The sequence below is a fragment of the Pituophis catenifer genome, unplaced genomic scaffold (genome assembly GCF_029215685.1).
Source record: "Pituophis catenifer annectens isolate HBS135680 unplaced genomic scaffold, rPitCat1.0.hap2 SCAF_7, whole genome shotgun sequence".
Taxonomy (NCBI): domain Eukaryota; kingdom Metazoa; phylum Chordata; class Lepidosauria; order Squamata; family Colubridae; genus Pituophis; species Pituophis catenifer.
This window is the reverse complement of record NW_027256887.1, coordinates 58,019,497-58,041,866: the sequence shown is the minus strand read 5'-3', so window position 1 is coordinate 58,041,866 and position 22,370 is coordinate 58,019,497. Positions and strand designations below refer to the sequence as shown.

At 36.8% G+C, this 22,370-nt stretch overlaps 1 non-coding gene across 1 annotated transcript; it reads right to left on the bottom strand.

Moving 5' to 3' along the window:
• Positions 1-632: 632 nt before the first annotated feature.
• On the bottom strand, positions 633-734 carry LOC139319993 (U6 spliceosomal RNA). The gene has a single exon (XR_011600663.1). It is a non-coding gene; the product is annotated as a U6 spliceosomal RNA (small nuclear RNA).
• Between the last annotated feature and the right edge of the window lie 21,636 nt (positions 735-22,370).

Sequence of the window (22,370 nt, the reverse complement as noted above, 5' to 3'; positions counted from 1 at the left end):
TAGTCTTTCAAATATGCTGAAATTTTTGCCATTTCTGCTAAATTCGCTACTTTTAATGTCCATTCTTCAATAGTAGGCAAATCTTCCTTCTTCCAATATTGCGCCACCAAAAGTCTAGCTGCAGTTATTAAATTCAAAATCAATTTAGTCTCTATCACTGTACAGTCTGTAATTATACCCAACAAAAACAACTGTGGAGTAAACCTTATCTTCTTTTTAAGAATATTTTGGATAATCCACCATATTTTTATCTAAAATGCTTTAACTTTTTTACAAGTCCACCATATATGATAATAGGTGGCATCATCACAATCACATCTCCAACACTTAGATTGCAAATTCGGATACATACAGGCTAGCTTTTTAGGGTCTAAATGCCATCTGTAAAACATTTTATAAAAATTTTCTCTTAAATTTTGCGCTTGTGTACATTTCACACTTCTAACCCATATTTTTTCCCAAGTTTCCAACATTATTGGTTCCTGAATATTTTGTGCCCATTTTATCATACAATCCTTAACTAATTCCGTTTCTGAATCTATTTCTATCAATATATTATATAATCTTTTTATATGCATTTGACTTTAATCTCTAATTTGTTTTACCAAATTTTCCTCATTCCACATAATACCAAAAATATGGAACACTTCACGAATTTGCGTGTCATCCTTGTGCAGGGGCCATGCTAATCTTCTCTGTATCGTTTTTAGTATATGTGCTGCCGAAGCGAGCACATGGCCTGCGTGTGATTGATCCAGCCCAGTGGCTGCAAATTTGACACCCCTGCTATAGAGCATCTTGAGATCTTATCAGACAGAATATTTAGAACAGCTTTTCTCTATTATTAAACTACAACATTCCCAGCCAGTATGCTTAAATCAGGTGACTGGTTCAGAATATCTTATTAAAATTAAGAGATATTCTAGTTTTGTGCTGGTTCTTATTTTCTTTCACGTTTCCTAGAGACAGTACAATATCACTTCTGAGATTTTTGCACCAACACTGGACTCAGCTTTGTTTTAGGCAGAGCCACTTCTTTGACACAGGCTATCTTGTTTCAATCTCCTTGAATATACAACTGTAGGGAGTGATATTTTGTTAGACTATAGCAAGGCAGGGAAAGGAAATCTCCCTTCCTCCTGCTATCTTAGTGTTGCTGTACAGCCCCTCCCCACCAGCTGTTATTGCTATATTTTTAAAATGCATAAACTGTATTCATGCATGAAGATAACATCTAATTTGCATCTGTTTTCGTTGGTGATGGTGGTGTTATATTGTTAGCATGTTCCATCATACTGTCTTCCACAGTCATTGGCCTATTTCTAGTCTTCGGTTTTCTCCAAGGAAGAAGATATTCCTTCAGTCCTTTCTCCATGGCAGGATTCCCCATAGTAGTAGCAGTAGCATCACTGATAACAAAAAGCTGCATAGGAAGTATCCCCTGGTGATCTCATCTCTTGGGATTGAATGGAAGTTCGGAAGGCTGCAAGCAAAATGATTGTTCAATGAAATAAAAAGCACACACGCACACACTTCATGTCATCTTATCACTAAATATGAACAATAGCACCATAGCACAATCATAAGGATTTCAGCAAGACTCTCATCTACCTTGAAACAACTACATATGTACAGCATATGTCTATCACAGTATTCCCTTTTGCTACAAATAGCACTATATAAAATGCAGAAAAGGCATAAGAAATAATAAAGTAAAAGCATAAAAAGATTGAAATATAGCTACATCTAGTTTACACCAACATAATTTACTAGATACCTACAGTATGTATCCCCATACTTTTTATAATTGAAAATTATCCTTGTTTTCACTATGTCTATACACTGCTGTATATAATTACTTTTGTTCGGTTTTTGTTTGTTGTTGTCATTTCTCCTTTTTTTCAGTATTTCATCCACTCTCTCAATCCATTCAGTATTTAGAGGTCTTTTGATGTTCTCTGACTTGGTTGTTTTCTTGCAGACATTCATTATTCAAACTTGGTAATATCATCATGACTAATGATATTACCCAGTTTGGGTAACAAAACATCTACAAAAAAACAACCAAGCTCAAAGAGGACCAAGCATTTTTCATTTCAACCCTGAGCTACAAATATTTTCCTCTTATCAGTACCATTCAGTCTTCTTTTATATATTAGTTTTGTAATTTGATCCTCATTTATTTTGTTGATGTCTGGATGTTCTCATATATTCTGTTACTGTTTCAGTGTGTTTTTGTACCTGTCACTCACTTTTTTATTCAGCCCACTTATATTCAGCACTCATTTCTACTTGATCCATCTCTTGTTTTACCATGCACTTCTTAAGTAATCAAGTTCCACTGTTTCCAACTTATTTTTATGTTTCTCTTGGGATACTCAGTTCTATCTATAACAAAGTAGACAGAAGCATGCCTTTATATAGAGTTTTTCTGACTTGTTTAAGAAATATTTTTTCAAACAGAGCATATATTGCCTGCCACCATTCTATCAGCATTTCCGTTTTTCCATCTGTTTTTTAACCTTTAGTAAAGATTCTAATAGACTTCATAAATTCATCTACTTGCTTTAGGTTTTTACTCTACATATATAACTTGTAATTGTTCATTACACTTTCCCCATTGACTACTCCTATTTTGGCATATGATAGTTTAATTTGCTGTCATTAATTAGGGTTTTCATCCAACAGCAACATAAGTATTTCTTGTATCTGTATTCACAATTCTTTATCCCTTCCTTAAGAGCCCAGAGAAAATTGTTTATATTCACAAAACCAGCATTTTTCTTCTTCCTGGCTCATCATCTGTGGCAAAAGGCATTCTCTCTCTCTCTCTCTCTCTCTCTCTCTCTCTCTCTCTCTCTCTCTCTCTCTCTCTCTCTCTCTCTCTCTCTCTCTCTCTTTCTCTTTCCTTCTTGCTAGATTCCTTTTAGTTGAGCTTTGTATCAGCAAGCCACATATGGCTTCTTTTTCACAGCCCATGAATGTTTCCACCAGGTCTACAGTCAAAAGTGCTCTGGAGAAAAAGGGAGAGTTGAGGACGACAACCAAACTCAGAATAGAACTAAATAAATTAGAGACGGCAAGAAAAGCCAAAATGGAACAAGTTTATAAATTAACACAGGTAAATTACCATCAATTAATTTAGCTACTCTTTCTTCATTTTTCTTCATTTCTTCTGTTGAGGAAGAACTAGGTGTTATTTTCTCTTTTTGATAACCTTGGGTGTTCCCTATTCTCAGGCTGTGATTTTTTTTTTTTAAGGGCTTCTAAATGAAATGGCTTCCTACATACTGTTACTAATTTTATATACACAGCTCTTAACTATCTTTTCCTCCAAGTTTTCTTTCAATGGAAATTTTTGGCATCCTGGATATGCTGTATGATTATATGAAGACATGAAATATGTACTTCCTTACTCATCCTTAATAGTCTGTTATGCCAGCAATCCTCCTCCGTATGGCTAAGAACATTTCATACTCAAGTTATCCATCACATTTAATGCAGTTAAATTTTGAAAACAGACTGTACAACCCATAGGAATATTTTGAATAATGCCCAACCTACTTGTAAAACTTTCAGGCTTGCTCTGCATCATAGCAGCCATTGATAGCATTTCTTCTACACTTCAAGGTTTGTGATCATGTGACTGTCTAAAATTTCTTAAGTCAGAAATGATACTTCTGATTTACAGGTAAGGCAAAGCTTTATTATATTTTTTCTTTTCAGGCTTTGTTCTTTTGGAGGTCTTGCAAATAGGATTGATTTTTTTCTGGTCTGCAGGCAAGATAAAAGGAGAGACTTTTAATCATTTGAGATAGGTGCCAGTTATATTTTGGTTCAAGGTGTAAACAGTTTCTGAATTGGTTAACTCTCCAGAACTGATCTACATGTCTAACAAAACTATGCAGCTAAACTCTTCTTCAGATTAAAAAGAAGTAAACAAATGCCCTTTGTGAAAAGAGAAATAAACCAGAAAGTTTAAAGTGGAACAATCCTCCAGCTGATCTCTTGAGCTGATTACAAATACAATCTTTTCAACAAAGATTCAATGACTATTTCTTGGATTTTACAGCTCTATCCAGGCATATTTCATTACAAGGAGTCAAGCAGGGCCTACCTAAAAAAACAATGCATTTAAAAGCCTGGTGGAAATAGTTATAATTTATGTTTATTGCAAATTAAATTTTGAACTATCTCTGTTTTATTAATTGAAGCACATACAGAGAAAGAGAGAAAGAAACTAGGCCCATAAATAGAATCAAACAGACTGGTTGCTGACTGGTGGCAGATGGCTTCCAAGTGTCTTCTTAACTCCCACTTCTGAGCAGCAGGTCAAGGGACACAAATGCTACTTTGTCTGTTGTCATATCACAACATGGGGACACAGGGCACACTAGCAGTTCAAAGTTGAGGAAAACTTCCTAGTAGTTCACTTAACCATATTCTTGCATCATTTCCCTCTATTCTTCATTCTGTGCATTTACTCCTATCTTATGTTCATCAGTGGGAAATGTGGTCATAATGCTAAAATATTCAAAAGTCTGAGAAAGAATTTCTGTTTGTAAAAGCGTTGGCCTGGAAATGAAAAGCCTTGCACTCCTTTAGCTTCTCCTTTGATATGTGAGGTGAAGGATGAGGACTTCTGCTATAATGTGCAGGATGACTTTAGCGTATTCTATTTCTTGCAGGTATTAATTTATTTAACTGAAAAGGAATATTTTCAGCCAATTTGCCTCTTTGGTATAATCCAACATTATGGTCCTTCTGGGATTGGAATAGAAACTTCAGATAGTAAGTTGGGATTAAATTTTGCATTCTTACCATGACTGTAACAGCAGAGAATTCTCTGTAAAATTGTACATAAAAACTGAGAACATTTATAATGCCTGCTCCAAAGGAACTAGGATTATACTTGTAAATAGTGATAGAGGCCTAGAATGGAAGGCAAACACAAATAGGGTTTTAAAAAGATAATGGTTATAATGAAATAGGGGGGGATTTTATAAAATCAGTGTTGGTGGAAGGCAAAGGGAATAAACCTACTCAAGAATATATGTTGTTTTGGAGGGGATAAGGGCACAATTGGAATATATTGTATATCTTTTACAATATATATATAAGTTGTTATAGATAAAGAAATATAAGGGAGGGGATGATCTCCGGGGGGTGGGGGAGCACTGTAATATTCGGGGTGTTTTCCTTTTTATTTTTTTTGTATTTAGATGTATAAGTACTATGTTTGTATTATTTGTATTTTAAAAAATAAAAAAAGTAAAAGAGATAATGGGAAATGAGCAGGTAGATTTCAGGATGCTGAAAATAAAATATTAAAAGGAGGGTGAGAAACAGGCAGCTGAACAGATACAAGAAAAAGCAACAGAATGGAAAAAAACAATTACAGCTCCCTTATTAGTGAAAATAATTATCACCACAATGGAGGTAGGCTCAAGGCAATAGTTGGAAAATGATTCCTTTTGCCTTCCTGTGGTCAGTTTGTAAATGCCTTGGTTTGGGTTTGGGTTTGAGTTTGAGTGATTTGTATTTTTTTAATGTTGAATGCCTCAAAAGCCTAAGCACAGCTGTGCTTGATTAGTACTTAAATGGGAGACAATCAGGAATTTCCAGGGTTGTACGTTTCATTAAAAAGTTTTAAAAATATATTCTCAAAACCACTTCCTATTACATAGATGTGTCCATGAAATCACCAAAAATTAAGCATGAGTCAAGGAAAATATAACCTTCCAATTGAATCAAATCTTAACATATTTTATTTTTGTTTATCCCCTTTATTATTTCTATAAATTACTCAAAGTGATGAACCTATCTAATATCACTTCCTCACATGCTTTTTCTCCACAACAACCCTGTGAGGTGAGTGGGGCTGAGAGAGAGAACTGGTCCAAAATTACCCAGCCAATTGTTATGCCTAAAATAGCACTAGAACACACTCGCTTTCTCCCTCCCCCCCTCTCTCACACACACATATGTGTATATGTATCCACATATAAATATATACTGTACTGTTTCACATGCATGTGAAAATGCTCATGGACCAATGGCATCTATACAAAGTAGAATGGCCTGAAGTGACTGAAATGGCCTAGAGTGGCTGAAATATTAGGCTGCAGAATCAAGCCTTATTTTCTCACACAACAATTCCTTAAAGTTGATTATGTAAGCAAGTACTTCATTAGCAAATTATTTTTGACAGCTTTGATCATCAGCCATTTGCTAATGCTATGTTGAGTACTTTTATCTATCTATGAATAAGTTTGTTGCCTGGCTGATTTTAATACTTGCAAATTTCATCCCCTAGTAAAATATGCAAATTTCTTTTCAATTAATTGGAATATTGTGAAGGAATAGTTTCTTAGGTTTTCATCTCTAGTAAAGGTGGCCCTAGAGCTCTAAACTGAATGACAGCTCTGCTTTAGAAGGGAGGGAGGGAGGGAGGGAGGGAGGGAGGGAGGGAGGAAGGAAGGAAGGAAGGAAGGAAGGAAGGAAGGAAGGAAGGAAGGAAGGAAGGAAGGAAGGAAGGATTCTTAACTTTTTAAAAAAGGGAGAGAGGCAATAATTTGAATGCCTTCGATTATTTGACTTCTGCCTGTATTCAATGTATCCATTCTTTAAGACTGACTGACTGACTGAATTCTTGTTCTTGTGCCTTACCTGTCATCGGACTTTGGCGATCATGTACACCCATGCAATTCAGCTCTAGAATTTAATGGATCTTCAAACACCTTTTCTAGGTAACTCACCAGGTAATTGCAAATCCTTACAAAGCCATCATGGTGAGGGGCATATTCAAATGTTGTTTGCTGTGCCTAATTGCCTCTCTTCAAGGGGGTTGGCAAGAGGTTCTGTAAATTGTACTCCCTGCTGTGTTAAGCAGCTTTTCCATCTCTGTGGAAATATGCTGCTTCTGTTAATAAACTCTCTAGTATGTACTGTGCTTTTGTTGAACCTTAGTGCGTGGAGAACTCAACTACTCAGATGCTCACAGTCAAGAGACGTGAAAGGTGACAGCAGTACAGTCAGAGCAAATTACTTTTCAGTTAGATCAAATCTGTGAAAAGAGTTTTCATTATTTAGTTCTTGCAATTCAGTAGTTAGGACTAGTTGAAATTTACACAAAGGTTTTCCACGATATTTCTGCAATATTTTTCCTCCCAGTTAATGAATTGTCTGAAATTCTGTATTGTTACCTTCCTCTCTCTTCCTGTCATCAATTAAGGGGGGAAATGTCATCTTCATTTTCCCCCCTAATTGATATCTGACTACAATTTTCTATACCCTTTGTTCCTGGTCCCTTGTTGTAACTTCAGTCTAGTTTATCATTCCTTGTGTCTGGGTATTGGCTCAAAACAACATTGAAGCAAGGCCTAACTAATTGCCCTTCACCCCAGTCTCAAAAAGACTTCCCCTAATTATTTCATTTAAATATTAAAAGCATGTGAAAGGTAGCAACCCTGGAATGCAATGGCATAAATGCCAGCATCTGAGCAATATTCCCCCAGTACCATTTTCAGAATTGATCACTCAAATAGGAATGCAAGCACTGCCCCCGTCACCATGGTCCTAGCTTCCACTACAGCAGAATATCATAGCTGACAGAAAAAGCAAAAAACATCAAGGTGTTTAAGAAAACTATATCAAACTACCCTTGACCTACACAATAGAAAAACCGTTAGAAACCTGGATGAGAAGAATCTTAGTGATTTTTACTGCAAAAATATTGTCAAGAAGGATCGAGGTCTAAGTGAGGAAGCATGAAACAATTTTTAATGGTGCATCAAATAGGGCAACTATGATGTGTGTAAAATGGCAGTTGGCTAGGAAGAGATAAGAGCTAAATGTAGAGAAAATTTATCTCCCCGATTCTTTCTAAGCTTCCCCCTGTTCCTGAATCTTTGGTCAAAAGCAATCAAGGACTGGCTATGGGACTGAGCTCGAGCAATTGTGATGCAGGCTCAGGTTGCACAGTTTTCAGGGGGACTTAGATAGAGGCATTACATGCTATATGGATTGCAAAGTGTTAGCTGCATCCTTAAGCAGGATGTATTTTTCTAGCACAGATAAAGCCAAGGCGCCTAGACTGATAGGCTGTTCAGTGCAAGACAGATTGCAGCTGCTTCACTTGCTTTGATTACACCAGCTCTGCAATTTGCATACAGAAAAGTCAATAAGTCTCCTTCAACTTCTCCTGTGACTTGTTTTCCTCTGCAATAAATAACTAATCAGCATCCAGGTCAGTGTGCAACTGAAGCTGAATTCTTAAAGGATCCAAGAAACTTTTCAGTGCTTTCTCCTTGAAGTTCAATGATTTTTAAAATAGAATTCCAAGCTTGTGAAGAAAGGAATGAATTGGAATCTAGGGGAAGAAAGAAAATGTGTTACAAGTGCTCTTGTATAGTTAGTAAGATTTCTTTGAAATGTACTAACTGGCTAAATTTTTATTGAATTTATATAGAGTTTTCAGGACTCTCCATTGTCTAGCTAGAGGGAAACGAAACATGGCTACCCACTGACAAGAATGAGAACATTGAGAACTTTAATGTTATAGATATCCTTAGTAACTACCAGTTACTGTAGTAAAACAAGGATGGGATTGTGCCTTGCCCAACCCACTGGACCCAGAAGACTCTGCCACTTCAGTGTATCTTTTGAGTTTTAATGGAGAAAGATGTACATTTCCAAAGGGAGAACTGGGCTGTAGCCTCCTAACCTTTTGATTTGTTAAGATTATATATCTCCCGAGGCATATTTGAATATCATATGTTTTTGAAGTAAAGATTACATCAAAGAGTGGGGATTTGTTCTGCGGCATGCTAGCTTCTCTATTCAGTTTCTTTAAAAAATGTTTGCTTTCTAAGCAAAACCATGTAAAATGAGCGGGATGGGCAACAACAAAAGGACTCTGTAAATGAATTTGCACCCAAAGGACCAATATTGAAAATTTGGTGGAAATTGTCCATGTGTTCAGCATTTTTTCTTCAGTGAGGTAATATAATATATCAGAGCTACTATAATAACCCTCTTTTCCTTTTCTTTCATGATATTCTTTATATGCATGGTGAAAAAGTGTAGGAGTCAAAACAGAGAAGATTTTAGTGATGATATAAGATTTCTCCCTTTAAAAAGAGTGGGAAAAGCAGTGCAGGTAGAAAGGATCCTTCTTATATGTCCTTTATCAACTTTAAACTTGCCCTCCATAAAGCAAATGCAAGCATCTCTCAGAAAGTCCTTTTGTCTAGATCTGTGGAGAGCATTCAGCAAAGTGTCCCTTTCCATTAGCCAGCTACTCATAGTCATAGGAAGCACAGAGGAGATTTATCCACCATTGACCAAGCTATTCATTACCTCTTTGGCTGCCATATTCCACATGCACCAATGGAATGCTCTTACTCTACGATGCTGGCATTGGCAACTTCCCCACACCAATTCACCAACTGCTACTCATCAGCACTCTAGCTAGCCAGAAGGATGCAGAGAATGGATAAGCAGTTGCCTGAAGTTGGCAGATGCTACTATTGGGTCTGAATATAGCTACCTATATGTTTAATTCTGGCTAACAGCAGTTTGCAGAAAGGGAAGGGGTAAGGCTGGCACCAGGTGAACCAGCCTTCTTCAAAGGACCAGGTTTATATTCTTCAATGTAATTTTGTTCGATTTCCAATTATGTGTCTGAGTTTTGGTTTGGGTTTTTTGAGAAAAGTTATGGTTCTCATGCCTAATTTGATACTTTTGGTGTAGTTGTTACAAATCCATTACTCCCTGCCATTTTTGACAGTGTTCAATTCTTATCTAACGTTGTAATGTTTTCTTGATTTACTATGATACAAGAACTAGAGATTTCTTCTGACATGAAAATTAGGTTTTCAGCTCCCCTTATCAACCATTTTCCTAAAATGAATTTTAACAGCAGCATTTATTTATTTATAATAGCTGTCATTCAAACATCAGTTGCTTACAGGGAGAGGAAGCATAATTTCTCTTCTGTGTTATGGCATTGGCCATAAAGAACAAAGTCATACCTCAAGCAGACCTCTACAAAAACAAAACAAAATCTTCATTCTACTGCATGCCTCGAAGGCATTTCTGCTGTGCGAGAAAAATTTTGACACACTCATTTCTCAAAACTGATTTCAAAGGTTGGGGATCCTCTTGAGTATATTGGTGAAGGGTACAAAGCTCTTCACGTAAGGGTATGAACTGACAACTCCCTGGTATAAAAGCTTTTGCTTATGTTGCAGGATCATTGGCTCCAAGTCATACCTAGAAAAAAAAAACCGAATCTCTGAATTGTCCAGGGAAACTACAGTAATGCAATCAATCATGGACAGCCCTTTAGGTTACAGTTTCTATGTCTTGTAATTATGCTACTCACTGTCTAAAAACATTTATTACAGCTCTCCCACTTCTCTTTAGTGTGAACTACAGTACAAAATGCAACATTGCAACAATGGGCATTTTAAAATGAGAAAAATCCAGCAAAGATTCAAAAGCTTCAGAGCTCAGTGGAAAAGGGGAAGAGACAGACACTCCATTCTGAATATGACACTAAATTTCATGGTTAATTTTTTCATTCATCCATGTCTTTCTACTCAGCTCCCTTTTGCACTAAATTTTCTCTTTCGCTTTATGCTTATGCTATGAGAAAAAGAGTGCTGGGAACACAAAGAGAGAATGCATAACATTTGCTGGAAGAGGGTTGTTACCTAAGCTTATCTTGTTTATTTGCACTTCTCCTTCGAAATAAATATGTTGGAAATATTCATAACCTTGATAATGGACTTTCCCATAGCACTCAGGAAAGATATGCAAACTGAAGATAATATATGCCCCAGTGAGATTAAGAAACATTTGCTTGTGTCGGATTTATTTTGATATTTATCAGAATTCATGAATGCTTTTTTGCCATTTTTGGGCAATATTTGTCTCTATCTTTACTAAAGATGAGCTATCCGTTGATAACTGTGCATAAGGATCAGTTACTTTTGGATAAAGCATGGCTACAGGCAAAGATATAGATAGATGAGGCTACATCATGCTTCTTGGCTGAGCATTTCTCTGCTATAATCTTTTTGGGTGGCTGAAAGTTTAAAACTTTGGTAAATCTGTTTTAGGCTACAAATTTTCCTTGTTTTTCATTTCAAAATGGCAGGAAGCTACATTTGGCAGTGCAGTCAGAGCTGTATCATCCAACGTGACCTTCAGTATTCTCTGATTAATTTATGTCATTCACATAACATACATACTTATGAATAAATTCATCATAGATAAGCTAACCCTTAGATTTTTAACCAAAATACCATGAAAAGTGTGCCTTCTGTGGATAAGTTGATCTGCATTTTTCACAGTATTTTGGCTAAAAATTTGTCAGTTGGCTTATCGATTGATGGGTTTATCCATGAGCATATACAGGAAATATAAGTAATGTTAAAAAGTACTTTTATACTCATGGATAAGCCCATATGCAGATAAGCCAAACCCAACTTTTAGGACCCTTTTGGCACCTAAACTTCTTGCCTTATCCATGATTAGATATCCTGTATACCACTCAAACATTCTTTTCTCTCTGTTCACACTGATACACAACAATTGAATTATTGACACTCAGAATTACATTCATACCCTCACCCTGGCAATTTATCCTTGCCCCACTAGCTCTTTCTTTTTGAGTCTCCCCTTTTGTACCTGGCCATATGCCAATAATTCTGCACAGCCTTCTCCTACATGCCTAAATGTATTAGACTTGATGTCCACCCAGTCAGCATGACTGCAGTGCATGCTATTAAGGATTCTGGGGTTGGAATTCAACACACAAACAGGTAACAAGATTGGGTAACAAGGAATTTAATAATTCATATATTTGTGGTATTGTAATTGTGTGTTCCCTGACTTGTTTTCCTTCCAGATTTGTGACCTTCAACTCCCAGAGTTTCTAACCACTGTGGCCATTGCTGAGAATACCAGGTGTTGGAGTCAAGATCTAGAGGCAGCCCAGATTTGGCAAGGATTTTATGAGAACCTAGGCAATTATATGTAGAAACCTCTTTGGCAGTACCATGGCAGCTCAGCCATGTGTGAGAGAGTTTTCCTGAAAATAAGATGGGAAAGAAGCAAAGCTGCTAGTTAGATCAACTTAGCATTGACAGTTAAGTCTCCTCTAGTTTAATCTTAAAATCACAAATCCTTTAAATCCAAATTAGTTGTTTAACTACTAAATGTAGTGTTTCTGTACTGTGTGAGTTATGAATTCTGTTGGAGTCACTGAGTGAATCCCAAAGACTAGGATAACAATAAATCAGAACTGTAGGACAAACCAAGAGGCAGGGTGTTAAGGATATTGTTGTTGTGTTACCAACCAGCAGAGTGTAGAGCATAGAGAAACGTTGCTGAGAGCAATGAATAAGAGATGTGCAAACTGGTTTATCAAAAGTTTACTTTATAGTGAAAAAACAATCTCATAGTCTTTAAACAAATCCAAGTCTTTGCCAGTTAAATCAGTCCAGTGATACAAAATCTTCTTACCACACAAACAGTAGTTGGTTAGAATAACAAACTCACTCTGGTTCACAAACCATGATGGTAGCAGATCCATCCAACGATGATAGCACAATGGATAGCACTCCTCACACTATGGTAGCTTATCATCAACTGAATACGTTACAGTACCTTTCTTAAATACGCTCACAACTAATTACAGCATGACTCAGCATTATAATGATTCAGCAGTAAAGCCTTAAAGTTACACAATACATATTCATATTAAAGTCACAGAACACATATATTGCCTGGACAACTTGTTAGGCTCAAACCATATCTTAACACAGGGTCAAGAAGCAAACTGAAAATCATAGTTGAACTATATATCAGGAGTGTAAAACCAGTTATATCAAGAAGCACTAGAGGCTGGTGTCATAAAATTAGAATTGTATAGATAGAAACAAATGTTTTAGTGGTGATAATGTAGTTATTGAGCTACCACTCACACATCTAGTGAAGGGAATACAGTTTCTAGATACTCTACTCTTTGTTTCTATTCCAGATGAACATCCTGACTTGTCTACAATATGTGTCATGCATGTTGACCAATAAATAGTATGAATCAGCTGAATACTATAACTAAATGTTCCTACTGCTTATGAACAATATGATTTGCACTCTTTTATAATGGAAATATCAAAGGACCAGCCCACAGTACCTCTTTCAGCTAAAATGGGTGGTGTTTTTGGCTGGCAGAGTGCTGCAGGAGGCCATGGAGGGTGAAAACGAGGCACGTTTGGTTGGTAAAGTACTGCAGGAGGCCGTTCAGGCCAAAAATGGAGCAGAGGGGCCCATGTGTGGCTCCCCCGCACCCCATTTTGGCCAGCAGGATGCTGCAGGAGGCATCTGTCCCATCTCCCCCACCCACTCTCCCCGCCATCTCCCCTCCCCCCTCCCCCTGCCGGCTCGCAGAGGAAAACTACAATGCTGATCCTGCCTTCAAAGAAATCCAGTTTGACACCCCTGACCTATAGCAACATATGAATAGACACAAACATACACTTTCCATTCTGGGATGCCTAGCTGTAGAATTTTTTAAAACAGTAACCATTACTGAATTTTCTTGTTGTAAGTATTCCATATAGTTAAATTTAAGATTAGTCAATCATATTTTTGGTACTGTGATCCCTCCCATTTTCTGAGCCCTATATTATATGGAGACAATTTGTTGGACGTTTGCAAAAGGCACAAGCATGTAAGACCCTTTAAAAAAATACTATAAAGAGCATGTGGAGCTTTTAAAAAAAAATCTGGAGAAAAAATATTTTTAAATGCTGTAACGTTAAAGGAGTAAATCTTCTCCAATCCCTCAGAAAAGAAGAAAGAAGAAATACATGCAGGAATACCAGCATTGCTGGCATAGCTCTCTACAGTCGTACTTGTTATTACAGGCAGCACCAAACCCTCTTTTACTGCCAAGGTTAAACTAAGAACATCAAGGAACAATGGACATTGAAGTATATGCAGAAAGATATACTGACTATCCACAAGCAGTTTGCATTAAAAAAAATGTCTATGAATAAACTACATTCCAGATCATTGCCAGGTTCCTTTTTTTGTTCAGATGAAATCAGAGATCAGCTAATAATCACATTTGCAAACCTTTGCAAACATCAGCAGAGGGAAATGATGAGTCACTGCTGAGTGTCAGGACTTGATTAGGAATGGAAGAGAAACAACTGGAAATGTAGTTTGCAAAGCAAAGTAGGCATGTTTCTTGCACACTTCTGAGACATTACAAATGGCATTGAAAACATCTTCCTTTGGCTAGTGATGGTCAGGCAAATGGCTCTCTCAGATTGAAGACCACAACAAAATGCTTTCTTTTATATAAAAGTCTTTTTACTGGTGTTCCAAATAACCAAAGCTTCCACTTCTATTTTTATTTTTATTTTTTTGCAAAAACAATTTTTTATTTTAAAACAAAAATAAACTTTCACTTCTATTTTTGTATACGTTTGACATTACTGCCATGGAATCTGTGTGACAAAGACCAGGGCTGGATAAGCTTCAGAAAGGAGAAAATAACTCTTTCATGTCTTCATTAGAGTCCTTGCTATATATCAATAAGTGTCTAATGCTAGAATTCATGGCCTCTGTTAATATATCCCAATATTTCCAGCCCAAGAAACCACATGATGGACCTTGTCATTGCTTCAGAGTAATTCATGTGCAATATGAAGTTGAAAGATCTTGTTCTGAGTTCTTTGTCATCATCAAATCACTTTTTGGTCTAGATGAAATTTGTTGCTGTCCAGGATCTCACAGAAGGAGAGGACCAATTAGGATGATGCACCCCAATGGCATTAGAGATCTGAATACATTCCATGAATGAAGGTGAATACATTCCATTAGGAATTTTCCCAGTGACTTCGCAAGCAGCTCTGCTAACTGCTTAATTGAATACAGAGTAACCAGATCATTTGACCAAATTACTCATTGACCATTCTCCCCTTGTGCTCCTTTTGTCACTGAGGAGCTTTAGGAAATAAAGGGACCGAAGTGATCACTCAGAGAACTATGTAGAGTCCAGTCTACCGCTGAAGAAGATTGTAATACAGGTTGTACCAGGAGGGATGATTCTAGGGAAGGTCGTCTTGTAACCTTTTTTTAGTTTTCTTTCAATTTTTTTTAATATTATACCCATGATCGATACTGGACTGAATGTCCATTATTGACACAACATCCACTTTGAAGTGATATATCATTTAATACTTCTGGTAATTGTAATTATGAATTATTGCTTCCCAATAATTTATTGTAGTCTCTTTATTACTTCCCCAAAAGGTAGTGTAGGAGCTTTCATGTGCACGAAATGTTTCCCATATATCTGCCAGATGGAATAAATGAAAGCATTCTTCAGGATGAAGTGGGAGGGAGGTTCTCTGGCATAATTAGTCTGGATACAGGAACAAGAACCGCCCTCCTGTCCATAGAATAGAACAGATGGGAAGCACCATCTGCTTGAGTCTGGACTGTATGTTCCATGGGAAAAAGAAAAGACAACACAGGTTTTTTTTTAAAAAAAATTCTCTTTTAAGGGTTTTTTTTTTTTACTTTCTTTTAGAAATATTTATTAAGTCCATTTCTCCCTATCCCTCTTCTTCCCATACAATTTGTTAAAGGATTAATGACACTGTATTAGAATCTTGTAACGTTCCTAGAAAGTAAATTTGCTATTATTACCTGAGTTGCCCCCAGCAACATCAGCTCGGTTTATCATCTGCCTACTATTGCATAAAAGGCCAAGAGAGGTATGAATGGCACAGAAGTCTTAAAAGATGATAGTAGGGATTATTATATCTTCAACTAAAGAATTCTGGAAGTTTGCCAACTCTCAGCCCTAAGGAAACTGGCTATGGCTAGAACACAGAAACATAAACAAAGTTTGAGCCTTGGCAGGATAAATAGCCATCAAGACATTGGAGAGTCCAATTCTTGCTCAGTTTACTTTTACAAGAGATGCTGTTCCTACAAGCATTAGTACTTAACTGCATCTATACTAAGGCTGGTAGGACCTGATGTTCAGAATCCCTATGCCTGCTTGATGCTAAGATTGATCCTAAATAGTTTTTGGCCATTTATAAAAACTCCGATTCTAGCTTTGCCCATGGACAGTAAAAATATGAATCTGAGTCCTCGGATAACAATAGAGTGATCTCAACTTGTGAAAATTCTCAGGCTCTGAAATTCTTTAAAGCATTCCTTGCGCTTTGGGGACATGGCAAGACAGCCAATGCTCTTGAAACAGCTGCTTAGAATACAATTATATTTGGGAATGAATGTAGCAGGGATACTGGAGTCGGGAATTAAATAATGCTAACGTTCTGTTGAGAACCTTCATCTTTTCATAACTGTATGGTCTTGAAAAAAACCAAAACAAAAATTCTAAGCTACTTTGGAAATGGCTCTCACTGCATATTGAAAGAATGCTGGGGGAGGCGGGACATGCAAGGGGCTGCGGGAGCTCAACGCTTCTGGTTTTTTTCCTCCAAATTAACAGCTTCATGTGTTTTGATAGATCCTCTCATATCTTGAACCATTATTCTTCTGAAAAGGGAGCTATTCTCATTGGCTGTTGCAAAAAAAAATGCACAACCAAGGTGATTGTGGAGAATAGATAAATTTTTTGGGATACACACTGCGTCCAGTTGCCAGTTCTCACAAATTAAAACAAAAACAAACCTAAATTCTAAATCACAAATAAAATAAAATAAAAAATTAAATTAAATTAAAAATTAAATTAAATTAAATTAAATTATTAAGATTAACCTGGCTCAAAAGCAGTAACTGTGAGAGGGACCTTGGAGTCCTAGTGGACAATCACTTAAACATGAATCAGCAGTGTCTGTCAGCAGCCAAAAAAGTTAATACAATCCTTGGTTGTATAAACAGAGGCATAGAATCAAAATCACATGAAGTATTAGTACCGCTTTATAAATAGCAATAGCAATAGCACTTAGACTTATATACCGCTTCACAGTGCTTTACATCCCTCTCTAAGCGGTTTACAAAGTCGGCATATTGCCCCCAACAATCTGGGTCCTCATTTTACCAACCTCGGAAGGATGGAAGGCTAAGTCATATACTCATATACAATTGTACTCTTCTGCTTGGATTCCCCCCCTAATTAAGACTTAGAGGCATATTACATGTGATATTGCAGATAACATATCACCATTGTGGCTTGGACCAATTATATCAAAAGGGAATCCTATCCCATTTTAACGCCTTATTTCTGAACAGCAATTTCGATACTTTAAACATTACAGAGATGCAAACCATGTTCAGATATATTTATTGCTGCTTTTATATCCACATGTTTAATTTGATAGGATGGTGTATGTGTCTTGTTAAGAAGCTACCTTCAGTTTCTTACTATTGTCAGTTACTTGGAAATCTTAGGGTCCCTTGGACACAAGGAGGAAGAGACAGCAAAATAAGCAGGAGCATCATAATAACAATTAGAATACTAGTTTTATTCACATATTCCCCTTCACATATTGCTCTATTGAGGACAGAACTGGCCCTAGTGATCTTTCCTTTCCCATGATAGTCTTGTTGCTGTCTTCTGCACATATGAGCATTTTCTGTATAGGAAGTATACACATGCCAGGTTTTATATGGTTAGGTATCTTTTATAACAGCAGCCAATTTTTCATTTAGGGATGCATTTTCCCCTTATTTTTCCATTGAGTTATTCTTCCCCTCCAGAAGGCATTAGGTTTTTCTTAATTTAAACAAAAATGCAGGTTAAATAGTTTTCTACCCAAACAATGATAAATTAAGAAAGCTTCTTTGCTTGGAATAATCTATTATTTTAAGGAAAGTTGTAGTGATTCATAGGTTTTGGTTGTTAATCAATATTTAATTATTAAACTAATAAGAGCATAATTCTTATTCCCTGTTGTTAGAAAATTTAAAGAATTAAATCAAATGGCAGATATGATTAGGAATTTTAAATACTTCTTAGAAAGCTCACCTCCTACAAATTTAGTCAAGGATGCAAATTTTTCATTCTGTTTTATTAAATATTATAGAATCTCGTATTTTAAAAATATAAAGAGCACTTTGACATAATTACATTGCTGTTATATGTAACATATACATTTAATATTTGTAAACAATTACAGTAGTGGTAAGCACACTTCATAATTTGAACCTTGTAAGTTGTGTTTGCTTACTGATCTCCTTTTTGAAAGAACTATACAAAATTGCAAGGAATTTGTATCCACCAAATAAAGCAGCCGCTTGTTTTGTTTGTCTACTTCTTGTGCCAGGTTTTGAGATATATTCTTGCCATTAGAGTTCTGTTTTTCCTTTTCGTAAGTAAAACAAGTGCAATAGTTTGAACAGACACATTTTACTTCTAATTTTGGAGGGAAATCCACCTAGTTTCAACTATGGCACTGAATTTGGATCTAGGCAGGGCCGCCGAGAGGATTATTAAATGCTGGAACAAGACTAATATGTGCCCCCCCCGTGCATGTGCAGCCCCCCCCCACATCCCCCGCACATGCGTGCGTGATCCCCCCTCATGCTCCCCGCCCCCTGCGCATGCATGGTAGAGACCCGAAGACCATTTCCACAAAAATTAACAATAACAGCAAAGTACTTTGCAGTTTTCCTGTCCTCCAACATGCATTGCGTTATAAGTGAGGAACATTCAGCAATTGATTTGTCTTGGGAATTGGCACTGAGATAATGTACTCAAAGTTTCATTTTGGTTAATTTTGCTTGTTGTGCATTTAATGCCAAATTGAAAAAGCGTTTGTCACCCCTTTTTATTAATCTCATCACGTTTCTGTCTTTCCTTGCGTTTTTGAGCTCCAGATTTTTAAGATGACATTTCATAACCATTCATAAATTGAATGAAATATAAAATATATTCATAAATGAAATGAAACTAAACTTGCAAACTTAAATAAATAAGTAATGAAATTAAAATTACATAAATTACATAACTCTTTACCGAGTTTCAGATTAATAAAGGTTATATCAAACAAGGATGCAAGGCGGTTTTGCTATACACACAAAGTATAGAGTATGAAGTATATATCCAATATTGTTTTTCTTTTAAAAAATTTGGTTTTGTAAAAATTTTCCCCTTCATGGGCCCTCTTTGAGCTCCATGGGCCCCAGAACAATGTATCGGCTGAACCCCCCCACTCCTCAGGCCTGGATCTAGGAGGGCACTCTAGGGAATGAAAAGGGAATCTGGGCAATGCATACATATACAGTAGCCTCTTGGCCATCAGTTCTGCTTTTACAGAAGGTGGAGTCCTGCTTCTTCTGTCCCAAGTAAGGTAAATTCAGAGAGGGCAGCCTAAAACTGATCAGATTCCAGAGAAAATAGGAGCTGGTGATATAATCTAGAAGGTAGGCTGCTACACATGGTGTTTAATGAGGAGCTATGAGAGAACTATTTGTCTTGCAAACATTATACCAGAAAAAGAAAACCCTCTTACTGAAACTGGTTAGCCATCCATAAAGACTAGCTGGTATAGGAAAATATTGGGTAGAAAAAATTTTGTACAGTAGCTAGGCAACCCTCCCGCAGCTGTGGAAACTTCACAATAGGAAGTAAGGCCATATGTAGCAGTTCCTCAGAGGCAGTTGCTAAGGAGCTCTGAGAATTGCATAGCAAACTAACTAGTTCTGTGTTGCTATTTTTGTTAATAGAGTTCCCTCCCTCACTTTAATTGTTGATTTCAAGATTAGTTTGCTGCAATAAATGACAACTAATGTTTACTATTTTCTTTCTATAGAAGTGAAACATTAGAAATATGTTAATTTTAAAAAAGGTAATCATCTATCTACTTATTAGATATCTGACTCTCTTCTAGCATAAAGGAGCTATTGGCCCAAAGTCATCATGATTGAGAGAGAGCCTGAACCCCTGCCCTAGTTCAATATTGCAATAGCTACATTACAGTGTTCCATTTGATTTAGGGGGACCCAGTTCCAGTAATAATCTATGATCTCCTTCTCCTCCTCTTCCAGTGGTGGGTTGCCCCCGGTTCACACCGGTTCTATAGAACCAGTAGTAAAATCGGCAGGAGGCTCCACCCACTGGCCCCGACGTCATCAAAATGCTGCCCCACTGAAAACCAGTAGTAAAGGTAAGTAGAACCCACCCTGTCCTCCTCCCTCCCTCCCTCTACATCTCAGATAGAAAGTCCATTATGATATATACAATTTTCATGTATTTGGGTTCCACTGAAAATCTACAATGGTTTTGTATCTCTTTTGTACTAGCAATTCTTGGTTTTGTAGCTACAAAGTGAAGTGGATGCATATATTATAAATTAAAGTTCAGAGACAATACATAAAAAACTAATTTGCTGTATTCAGTCAAAACAGGTTGGATTGGTAGAGGTTTATTCAGAAGAAATTTGAGTCCAGGTCATGCTATTATCTTTATCAATTATTGCTTGAAAGGATTCACTAAGACTTCTGCTTCAGCTACAATAATTATTAACCTGCTAATCAATACTTGCACTATTTATTTATTTATTTTTATTTTTTATTTTACTTCGAATTTATATACCGCCCTTCTTCCTGGGAACTCAGGGCGGTGTACAGCCAGATAAAAACACATAATATAAACATTAAGAACAAATTAAAAGGAAATATCTCAATTTGGCCAAAAAATTTAAGAAACATACAAATTTAAAATCATTTAAAAGGCATTGTTAGGCCAGCCCGGCTTGTTGGAAAAGGAAAGTTTTAAGGGAACGGCGGAAGGCACGGAGGTCTTGGATTCTCCTTATCTCTGGGGGCAGCTGATTCCAGAGGGTAGGTGCCCCCACAGAGAAGGCCCTCCCCCTGGGGGTCACCAGCCTGCATTGCTTGGCTGATGGCACCCCGAGGAGGCCCTCTCTGTGGGAGCGCACAGGTCGATGGGAGGTCGTCGGTGGCAGAAGGCGGTCTCGGAGATAACTAGGTCCTATGCCATGGAGCGCTTTAAAGGTGGTAACCAACACCTTGAAGCGCACCGGAAGACCACTGGGAGCCAGTGCAGCTCGCGCAGGAGCGGTGTTATTAAAATTTCATCTCTGTCTCTCTCCCTTCCTCCTCCTCCTTTTTTTTCAGACAAGTTTTATTGAAAAAATTTCTTTTTCACATACATATTTTATGAAGAGAATGCTGACCAGGTCACATCTTATATATTTTATATATAATCAAAATTATCATTATATTTCTTCCTTTATCACAAATTTATAATTTTTCTCTATATCTTCTTATTTCAACTTCTGATGTATTATTTTCTTTCCATCATTTTTTATCTTTTTCAATTTTATTTTTAAATAACTTCACTTTGCGCCTAATTCACTAAAACTTCTACTTCAGCTACAATAATGATTAACCTGCTAATCAATACTTGCACTATTTATTAAAATGTCATCTCTGTCTCTCTCCCTTCCTCCTTCTATCTGCATCATGAAGAGCTGAACTGAATTTCTTTAAAGAATGGTTTTTTGTTTTGTTTTTTACTTTTGGGATTACAGCCTTTCCTACTTTCATGTATGGAAGTTCCTTATAAACTGTTATTGCTGCTAGCAAAAATAAACCCAGAAAATAAAGCAAATGTTTCTTTAAAAAAATACAAATTTAATATATCAAGTGTTTTGTAGAAAATGTAGCCATTACCAGTTATGAGTAAACTAATTAAGATTGTATCTGAAATAAATGACTAGGGATCAGGCAACTGCTCTGATGAGACGACTTGGGAGTAAAAATACATTCTAGGTCAGTCTTCCTTAATATGGTGCTCTTCATATCTCTGTAATCTCCATTATTTTTACTCCCCAGACATTTAGCCCTAAATATTACCGGTATTTTAAGTTACATACTTTAAGGGGAAAAATCTTCAGGTTGAAGAGTAAAAGTAAAATACAGATAGTCCTCAGCTTACGACCACAATTGAGCCCAAAATTTCCATTGCTAAGCAAGGAAGTTGTTATGTGAGTTGTGCTCCATTTTGCAACCTTTTTGTGATGGTTGTTAAGCGAATCTTAACTACAGTTAAGCAATTGTGCAGTCACTCGGCAACTCTGGTTTTCCCCATTGACTTTGCTTGTCAGAAGCTTCCTAGGAAGGTTGCAAATGACAATCCTTAAGACCCTGGGATGCTACAACCAAATTAAATACATGCCTGTTGCCAAGAATCCAAAGTTTGACCAACTGATTATGGGGATGCTGCAATAGTCATAAATGTGAGAACTGATCATAAGTCACTTTTTTAAAGTGTCATTGTAATGTTGAACATTCATTAAACAAATAGTTGTAAGTTGAAGACTATCTGTATCCTATGTCCT